Here is a 9064-nt window from a genome sequence, read left to right on the forward strand (position 1 = left end):
CTATCATCTCCAAAGCTCTACCTTGCATCTTCAATCCATACCTACAATCGAGCAATCAACCGACATCTTCACCAAAGTTCTCTCCTCTAGCCACTTTTATCAATTACTATGCAAATTCAAGTTGGTCTCTATCCTATCACTTTGAATTTGAGGGGGGATGTTACATTGTAAAGATATTCTTATATTAGCATGTTGATTATTTGGTTGAGATTTGAGGAAATTTGTTAGCTATTTTTGGTACTTGTATACCTATCTATACCTTGTACTTTACACTATTAAGATATAGAAGATACACACAAACTCACAGTCTAGAGATAGTGTTCCCATGAAAGATATTCCACTGATATATAAAAGTCAAACAATTACAACATTGTACTTATTGTCACACATAGAGCCCAACATAGCTAATCACCTAGGCTCCCCTTAGATGTTAGACTATCTCTCACTCAGACTTAGGCTCCCCTTGAGTATGTGAATATTAGTGAGATTACATTTAGATTCACCCTAAGCGTGTGAGACTCCCTCTCACTTGAAGATATCTTTCCCTCTACTTCTAAGCTCCCTTCACATGAGAACTTAGGCTCCCCCTAAGTCTTGAGACTCCCTTCAACGACTCTAAACGTGTGAGACTCCCTTTCTTTTGAAGATATCACTACAACAAAATTGAGATTTCATGATATTTAAAAACTGTCACAATTAAAATTTGTGACACTTATTGTGTCGTTGTATCACTTATAAAGATATGAACATTAATGACAGTTTTTGAAAAATGTTCTAATTAAAATTTTAATGACAGTAAATAATTGCCAGCCATGAACAATTATTGACAATGATAAACTGACATTGTCAAGTTTACTACGACATGTTATCATTGTCATTAATTGACTCAAAATTGACTAATTGTTGTAGAACTATAGGTATTGACGACAAATATAAAATGTCAAAAAAGAATATAATGACATTTTTTTCTTGTCCATAACATCTAAATCGTGACACTTTATTGTCAAGAATATTTGAATAAATGTCAAATATTTTACATTCTTGAGTTATAGCCTTTCTTTAGCATAATCAGTGGACCACACTACCTAGTGTTGATAACTGGACTTAACCATATTTATTGATTATTCTATAAAAGACTAGTGATTCTGTGAAAGACTGAGAATTATGTTTAGACTTACATGAATGTTGTGATTGTCGTTGACATTAATGCTTTGAGTTGAACTCTAAAATGAATGTGGTGTTGAACTTTAAAATTAATGTGATGTTTTTACTAGGTCTTGCATGAACTTATTGAAGGATGAAACCACCAAACAAGTGATTGACGTTTATTTTTTCAGACACTTTGTATCAAGTCCCAACTACTACTTTACCAATTCAACACCCTTTTTCTCTCTTCTTTTTTATTTTTTCTTCCTCCTTTCCTCCCATAATTTTTCCTCTTTTTTTCCTTCCTCTTCGTTAACCTTTTCTTCTTCTTATTTTAAAGGTTGCAGGTGGATGGTCGCCGCCGGAATTGCTGCTTTGTTGTTGATGGAAGGCTCGCCGAAGTCTCTCTTTTTCACTTATTCCTCACTATGTTTCCTCCCCTGTGTATTTTTTTTTTTTTTTTTCTCAATAGTCAATCCCCTTCTCTTCACCTAAATCTCTTTTTCAAGTGTTCTTTTTTTGTTTCCATATTATGTCCTCACTTTCTATATTTATAGTGATAAAAGTGGCCTAAAATTAGCTCAAAAGTGAGTATAAAGTGTGAGAAAATTGGAGAGTGAAGAAAGGGGAAGTGAGAAAATGAGGGAAAGAAGAGGAATGAAAGGAGAGAAACGGGAAAGAAGGAAGACTGGAAAAGGGGAAAATTTTTCAATATTTTAATCTTTAAAAAAAATCAAGAAAAATATATTTTACTTTTTTTTAGAACCTTTTAAAAAATCTGAAGTTATCGAAAATAAATAGAATCGAGTTGGAGCAAATATTGTGTCAACAGTTTGCCCCTTTTGTGTATACTTGAAGGATTGAAAGAGTTGACAAAGGTAGAAGACATGGTATTCGGGAGGTGAAGTTTATTTTGAAAAAGTAATGGAACTGACTTAATAAAAAGGTTGTTTTTTCTTCGAACACCAATGTGTTGGATATAAACAACAAGAAAAGTAAATGGACTTGACTTGACTAAGCATCAAACTCCAATCTTGAATTGTGTTTGATTTAAGTAGTAAGAAAAATTAATAGACCTGACTTAAATAGGTTCAAATACCAATCTTGAATTATGTTTATTTAACCAAGTAAACGGATTTGACTTAAATAGGCTTCAAACCACAATTTTGAATTGTGTTCGATTTAACCGACATGAAAAGTAAAAGGACCAGACTTGACCAAGCATTAAACTTCAATCTTGAATTGTGTTCAATTTGACAAATCCTAAAATAAACGAACCTGACTCGACCAAGCTTCGACTTCAACTAATTAGCAAGTTGATTCGATTTAACCCTCATTAAAGAAAATGGACATGGCCTAACAAGGCTTCAACCTCAACTAAGCAACAAGGTTTAATTTGACAAACAGTAAACTAAACAGACTTGACTCGACCAGGCTTCGACCTCAGTTAATTAGGCGCAAGCTAGTTCGATTTAACCAACATTAAAGAAAATAGACATGGTCTAACAAGGCTTCAACCTCGACTAAGCAGCAAAATTTAATTTGACAAATGGTAAAATAAACAAACCTGACTCGACCAGGATTCGACCTCAATTAATTAGCAAGATGGTTCGATTTAACCCGCATTAAAGAAAATAGACCTGAGACTTCAATCTCAAACAATAAAATAAACAACCTTAAAATTCAATTCAGACACTTTGTATCAAGTCCCAACTACAAAAAGAGAATATCAATAGTTAGAGACCAATCTATATTACTTTAATCGAGTTCCAGAAGGCCTATCATAAAGATCAAATTATTTCGTAGTCATAGTTGGTACTTACAGTAGTTACCAATGCAAGTCCAAGAAATTCATTGAATTTGAATTGTCTACACTGGGTTAAGAGGGAGGGGGGAAAATCTCAAAGGAAAGATCCCATTAAAGTGTGTCTTAAACTTCTGCAATTGATACAAAGATATGATTGAAGTTATCTTTGCTCTCTCTTCTAAAATAAATCTGGCAGAAAAGGAAGACTTTAATTAGATAATATATTTCAGTCTAATGCACCAATCTTCTGCAAAATCTACTCATGTACGGGTTTTTTTTATAGACTAATGTGTAAAAACAGAGACGAAGACCATGAACACCAAAGCTCTTAGCACGACAAAAATAGTATCTAAGTGTCACTTTGGCAACTAATAAGTTCCATAAAAGCGTTTAAGTATAATTTTGACTCTCTAAGCCATGTAAAATTTTCTAAAAGAATGTCTAAGTCACACTTTAACTTTGAAAACAACACAAAAAATTCGTAAAAAGTGTCTAAAAAGTGTTTAAGTGACATTTTAATTAAGAAAACAACGTAAAAAGTCTTTAAAAATGTCTAAGAAACACTTTCACTCTCGAAGTAAACTAAAAAATACCTAACTCTCACTTTGGCACTCAAGTTCTTAATAACAAACTCAATAGAAGTCATAAACAATAACTTGTCATCCCAAAAAGTCAACACAATATCGTCAATCTTATGAGACTCAACTTCCTATATTAGGACAAATACAATAGCACTTGCAAAAAATCATATATTCAGACCAAGATCGATACTCTTTATTTTTCTTAATTTTTCATCATTACAAACCAGTAGTATTTTTTAAAAGCTAACAATAAACAAAAACACACAAACTTCTTCAGTGTTACTTAGGCACCCAGTTAGATAAATAATCCGAAAAATACTATATTAATCTGCAATACCAACACATAAATCGATGGAGAGGGAAAACATAATGTAGAAGATAGAAAAAGTACCTATTGGTAAGGACTTCAATCTTAGGGCGCATACATTTGAGAAGTTAAATGCTACATCTTTGAATCATAACAATTGAATTGCAAAATTTGCAAGCACACAGTAAACAAACCCAACAAGTAGAATTATATACTTACTTAAATTGATCCTAATAGAATCGAATTGCTCCTAAACAACAAGAAAAAGATTTAGAGTCCAAACTTAGTTCATAAACCTTATTCAAACTACAAAAATATTGAAGAAAGATGTATATATATATATATATATATATAACAACCTTAAAATTTAATTCAGACACTCTGTATCAAGTCCCAACTACAAAAAGAGAGTATCAATGGTTAGAGACTAATCTATATTACTTTAATTGAGTTCCAAAAGGCCTAAACAAAACTCTACTACCTAAAACTCAGCAAAACGAACATGAGTACTTGCTGAAAAGTGTTTAATTTGGTTCAATATCAATCTAAAGATACCAATGGAAAAGCTATAAACATTAAAATTAAAACTACAATTAATTGAATTTTGAAACGTTTTAAGGATTACCATTGAAGTTCACAAAAAGAGCTTGAACGCTTATTGATTCGTGTTCAAACAAGCTAAAATCTATGGTTTTGAAGCATTTAAGGTTTGCGTAATGCTAATTTAAAGTCGATTTGAGAGCGGGTAAAAGCCGAACCTGGAGTGGGTAAAAGCGTTTAAGGTGTCTATGTTTTAGCCGCAGATCATTAATGGCTTTCAAGTCATCGACAGCGATACATTGACACACCTCGTTTCTGGGCGCCATCGCTGGCGAGGGCGATCAGAAGATGTCGGGTTCTTTTGCAGTGAGGAGGCGATGGAGCTCGTCAAAAGAAATGGCGAGGCGGCTACGACGAAGAGAGAGAAGAAGTCGAAGGCTGCGACAGTGGTGATGGAGACAACGATGGAAGTTGGTTTGAGGAAGAAAGTGGAGGAAGAAGAGAAGGAGGTGGGAGAGAGGTTAAGGGGAGAAAGAGGAAAAGGGTGTGGGTTGCATCGTTTCTTAGAGTTTCTTTTAATCTCATATTTTTATTTTATTTAAAATATAATAATTAATTTTATTTAATGACAGTTAATAAATGTCATAAATTTGTGATATTGAAAAACTGTCGGAAAATACTAAAGTTCGGAAATCAACGTTTTTTTTGACAAAAAAAACATACATTTTTCACTCTCCAATCTCAATTTGGTTATATCATTGTGTCATTGAAACCCATATATATTATAGTGTATCTTTCCTTCTACTTATGAACTTCCTTCACATGAAAACTTAGGCTCCACCTAAGTCTTGAGAACTCCTTTCTCATTTAATAATGGTTCAGGCTCCCCCTAAATATGGAGAAAATCTTCTCGATCAGCTTAGTCTTAGGTTCCCCTAAGATCGAACGGTACTTTGTACTATTTAAACGTTCACCGAAGGAACAATGTGAAGAGCACGTTGTCACATGCATAGAACAAATCCTTCTTTTTCAATTTAGCACAATGCAGAAAGAAGTCTGACAAACTCAAGCAATGATCTCACAAAATAATATATGTCACAACCCGAACACAAGGACATCTTTGACTTAAATAGCATAGCGGAAAGATGGAAAACATCCCCACATATAATGGCAATCCACCAAAAAGTAAAACATCCCAGGGAAAATATTCTGCAGAATAATTTAAATAAGAAAAGAAATATTTTGCAGAGATGGCACCTTGGTGAACAACCTCTGAGACAAGTACCTACGTAAACAAAATATGAGACAACTCCTAAATAGCCCAAGAAGTCGATGTCATGAGTCTTAAATAAATAAATAAATAAATATATATATATATATATATATAGCCAATATCACAGAACTAACACTAAACGATCTACAAGTTCGAGCTACTAAAGTAGATCTAGATGAAGGAGATATTGAAAGTGAGATTTCCATTAATGTCTAAGAAGAAGATAATTCAAACCTATTTGTGGATTTAGAAGGGATAGTGGCTCGTCATCAATTTCATCCTACCGATAGCACCGAAAATGTGTTATCTTACCATTCCTAATTTGAGGTCGTTACTATGTTTAATTTGTTTGTTTAGTATTTTTACAGGTTTCAGGAATCTAGGAGGTAGAATCAACTGTTACGGGTCGTTCGGTGTTAATTTGGAGCAATTAGAAGCTAAATTGAGCATCTGTGCTTGAAAGGAGGTAAAATTATCATAATACCCCTGGCGAGAGCATTGTAATGCTCTCCCAAGTGTAGAGTTATGCTCGAAGACAGGTGGAAGCGTAGCGACGCTACCTTAGAGCATAATTCTACTCCAAAGTTTGACGAACGTATGCTTGAGGCACGCGCGAGAAAGCATAAAAGTCAGTGTAGCTACACCGAAGCCTTACGCTACAACAAACAAAAGCCAGCGTTGCTACACTCTTCCCTAGTGTTGCGACGTTGCGCAACAGGTTTATATATTATTGTTCGATTTTAGGATAGGAGTTCCTCTCATTCTACCACTAGCCAAATTTCTTCTCATTTTCTTTCTTCCACGTGTACTTTTCTTTTATTTTCTTTCCCTCTTCTCGGGTAATTAATGAAGACTTACCAAGTTCTTCTCTTCTTCATTTCCATGGGAAGGTAAGACCTAGTTTCTAGTTTAAAGAATTTAGGGATCTGAACTCAATATAATTTTTGGGCATTTTATTTAAATACAATTTTTATATCTTGACTATGAGTTTCTGTTTTTATTGAATTGCTTTACAATTATATTTTCTCTTGATTGTCTGGAAAACTACTTGATTTTATAATTGAATGCTTGAAACTAACTTGTAATATGTGAGATGAAATTATAAGTTAATTTCTAAGAAACAAAAGGTTAAATAGGCTTGTAATTGGTTGTCTATAATTAAGAGCATTGTTCTTATTGACCTAGGAGTCTAGGACAAACTATATTGACTATTTAATTAGAAGATGGAAATTAAATATTCATCCTAGCGTAAGTCCTAGAACTTAATGTGATTAGTTAATCATGTTTAATATGGATTCATTTGAGCGTATTTAGATAACCAGGTAATTTGGAACATTGGTTGGATTTCCAATCAATTGGGCTAGGCATGGTTAAGAAACTAAATTTACATTTGAATAATTCGATGAACAAGGTTTCATTGAGTCATTCCGATCTTTATCCTCTAAGCTGGAACATCTCTATTAATTACATTTCTATCCTTAATTTTTTGTACTTTATTTTCAATACATTTTCAATTATCTAATCCACATTAATTCTCCTTCCCCCCATTTACCGCTTTAACTAAAAATGAGTTTTAAGAAGCTAATCTTTCGTGTTTCCCTATTCTTCGACCCTGGACTTGCCGTTTGTGCTACTAGTTAGTATAAGTAGTTAGTTCGATGAGATTATAAATTATATTTGATTGGCAGAGAGAGGTTTAAGACACCCACTGGTCGATTCAATTTGCGTTGTTGCCAGGGAAGCCAATTAGTTCTTCTTAGTTAGTTTTTAGTTAAAGTTTCTTTTACTTTGATTTATTTTCTTTTTATGACAGTTTGAGCATGACAAGATTTTTCAATCACTTTTGGTCATCGGAATGCCGAGTTGCAGATCTTGACGACGAGGTAAGTGGGCTTAATCGCAAAATTACTGAGTTAGCCTCCTTGGTTGGCCAAGTGATGGGATGGAGTTCGCAACAAGTAGAGGTGTGCATGAGTTGCCTACTTGAAGGGTATCCTACGCAAGCATGCCCCCAATTGTAGTGGATCTCAGCATCTCAAGGATTCGCCAAGGAGAGGTACTATGGTCATTTGGACTACGAGTCTCACCATCTTAAGTGGGAGGAGTCTTTTGACCATAGATACTTAGGATGGAAACAAAGCTTAGATAGTAAAGATTACACAGCACTCCACCTGTCGACTCATGCTCAATCTTCTAGGTTAGGTAAGTCTCTAAAGGTTTTGATCTTGGAGCTCGCTCACAGCATTTTCGAGCTTCAGTAGAACACTTTCCATAGGCAGCAAAAGTTCAAGTGCTTCCAACAGGAAAGTTTTTACCCCGAGGCGGAGGCTGGAGCTAATTTACAAAGTCTAAGTGACCTTGTTGCTCAACTTGCAACTTCAATTGGAAGGCCGAATGAGTCGTTGTTAGACCATTTCTTGGATTTTCCAGAGGCTTAAAGGCATCAGGCATGAGGTGATCCATGTCGACGTGGTGGAAGAGAAGGAACCACTTCTAGGAGATTCGTGCCTAAGTATGACTTTGGAGTTCTTAATTTCTAAATTACTAATAGCTCTCTTCAATTTCAGTAGGACATTCAAACTCAGCTGCAAAGCATGACCAACCATGTTGCTCAATTGACAAAAGTCATGTAGAGATTAGAGAGCAAGCCAGATCAGTCCATCGTTTGTACATCGGAGGCAAAATTTCTTGCAGAGTGCTACTTCTCCAGTGATGACAAAGATATCACGCCATGCTTACCGGTTTGTGAGGCTAAGAGGGATCTCGAGCCTAAACCCGACGACATCCAGGTGATGGAGTTAATGGTCGAAAGACGTCGCCCTGTTCTAATGCCTGGTATTGCGTATATTTTTTAATTTTTCTCCTCTTATTTTCATGAGTTTGTTGAGTCTTTTCTTTCTTTCGGCTCTTTTAGGTCATTTGTGTCTTTTTATTCTTTCATTTTTCATTTTTTGCCTTATTCAAAAAATCACAAATTCGACTTGTCTGGTTCTCTCAAAAGATGAGGATCCTTATAGCCTTACCGAGCTATTGATTCATTTAAGAAGAGGCCAGAGAAATACGAGAATTTCTTTGTGCCTTGATAGAGGACAGGTCACGTCGAGTAATTGATGTTAAACATTTGCCCTTTCTAGAGGGAGCCAAGTGACTTAATTTACTACTTTTCTTTATTGCTTTCTAGTTTAACTTCTTGTTTTTCTTTTGTAGGTTCTTTTCCTTGGCCCTAAAAGAAGAAAATATCAATTCAAGTGCGTGCCCTCTTGCTCCATCCTGTGCATGTGAATAAGATCAGAGGAGGTTTTTTTGTTCCTAACTCCTTTTATTTGTGGCTTAAACTGGAGGTACATTGGGACCAATGCATCATTTTAAGTTAGGGGTGGGGTATGTTGTGATAGTTTGGGGTCCTTGAG

General features: G+C 34.8%; 1 long non-coding RNA gene across 3 annotated transcripts; it reads right to left on the reverse strand.

Annotated features, from left to right (window-relative positions):
- Positions 1-315: 315 nt before the first annotated feature.
- LOC120089686 (uncharacterized) lies at positions 316-4944 on the reverse strand. Of its 3 annotated transcripts, none has more exons than XR_005485310.2 (3): positions 4600-4944; positions 2970-3142; positions 316-652 (listed from the first exon to the last, which is right to left on the reverse strand). It is a non-coding gene; the product is annotated as an uncharacterized LOC120089686 (long non-coding RNA). The 3 variants fall into 3 exon arrangements; XR_005485311.2 differs by lacking the exon at positions 316-652 and adding an exon at positions 2794-2859; XR_005485309.2 differs by lacking the exon at positions 316-652 and having other exon boundaries at positions 2900-3142.
- Between the last annotated feature and the right edge of the window lie 4120 nt (positions 4945-9064).

Source organism: Benincasa hispida, chromosome 11, assembly GCF_027475165.1.
Source record: "Benincasa hispida cultivar pf3 chromosome 11, pf3_genome.v1.1, whole genome shotgun sequence".
NCBI lineage: Eukaryota > Viridiplantae > Streptophyta > Magnoliopsida > Cucurbitales > Cucurbitaceae > Benincasa > Benincasa hispida.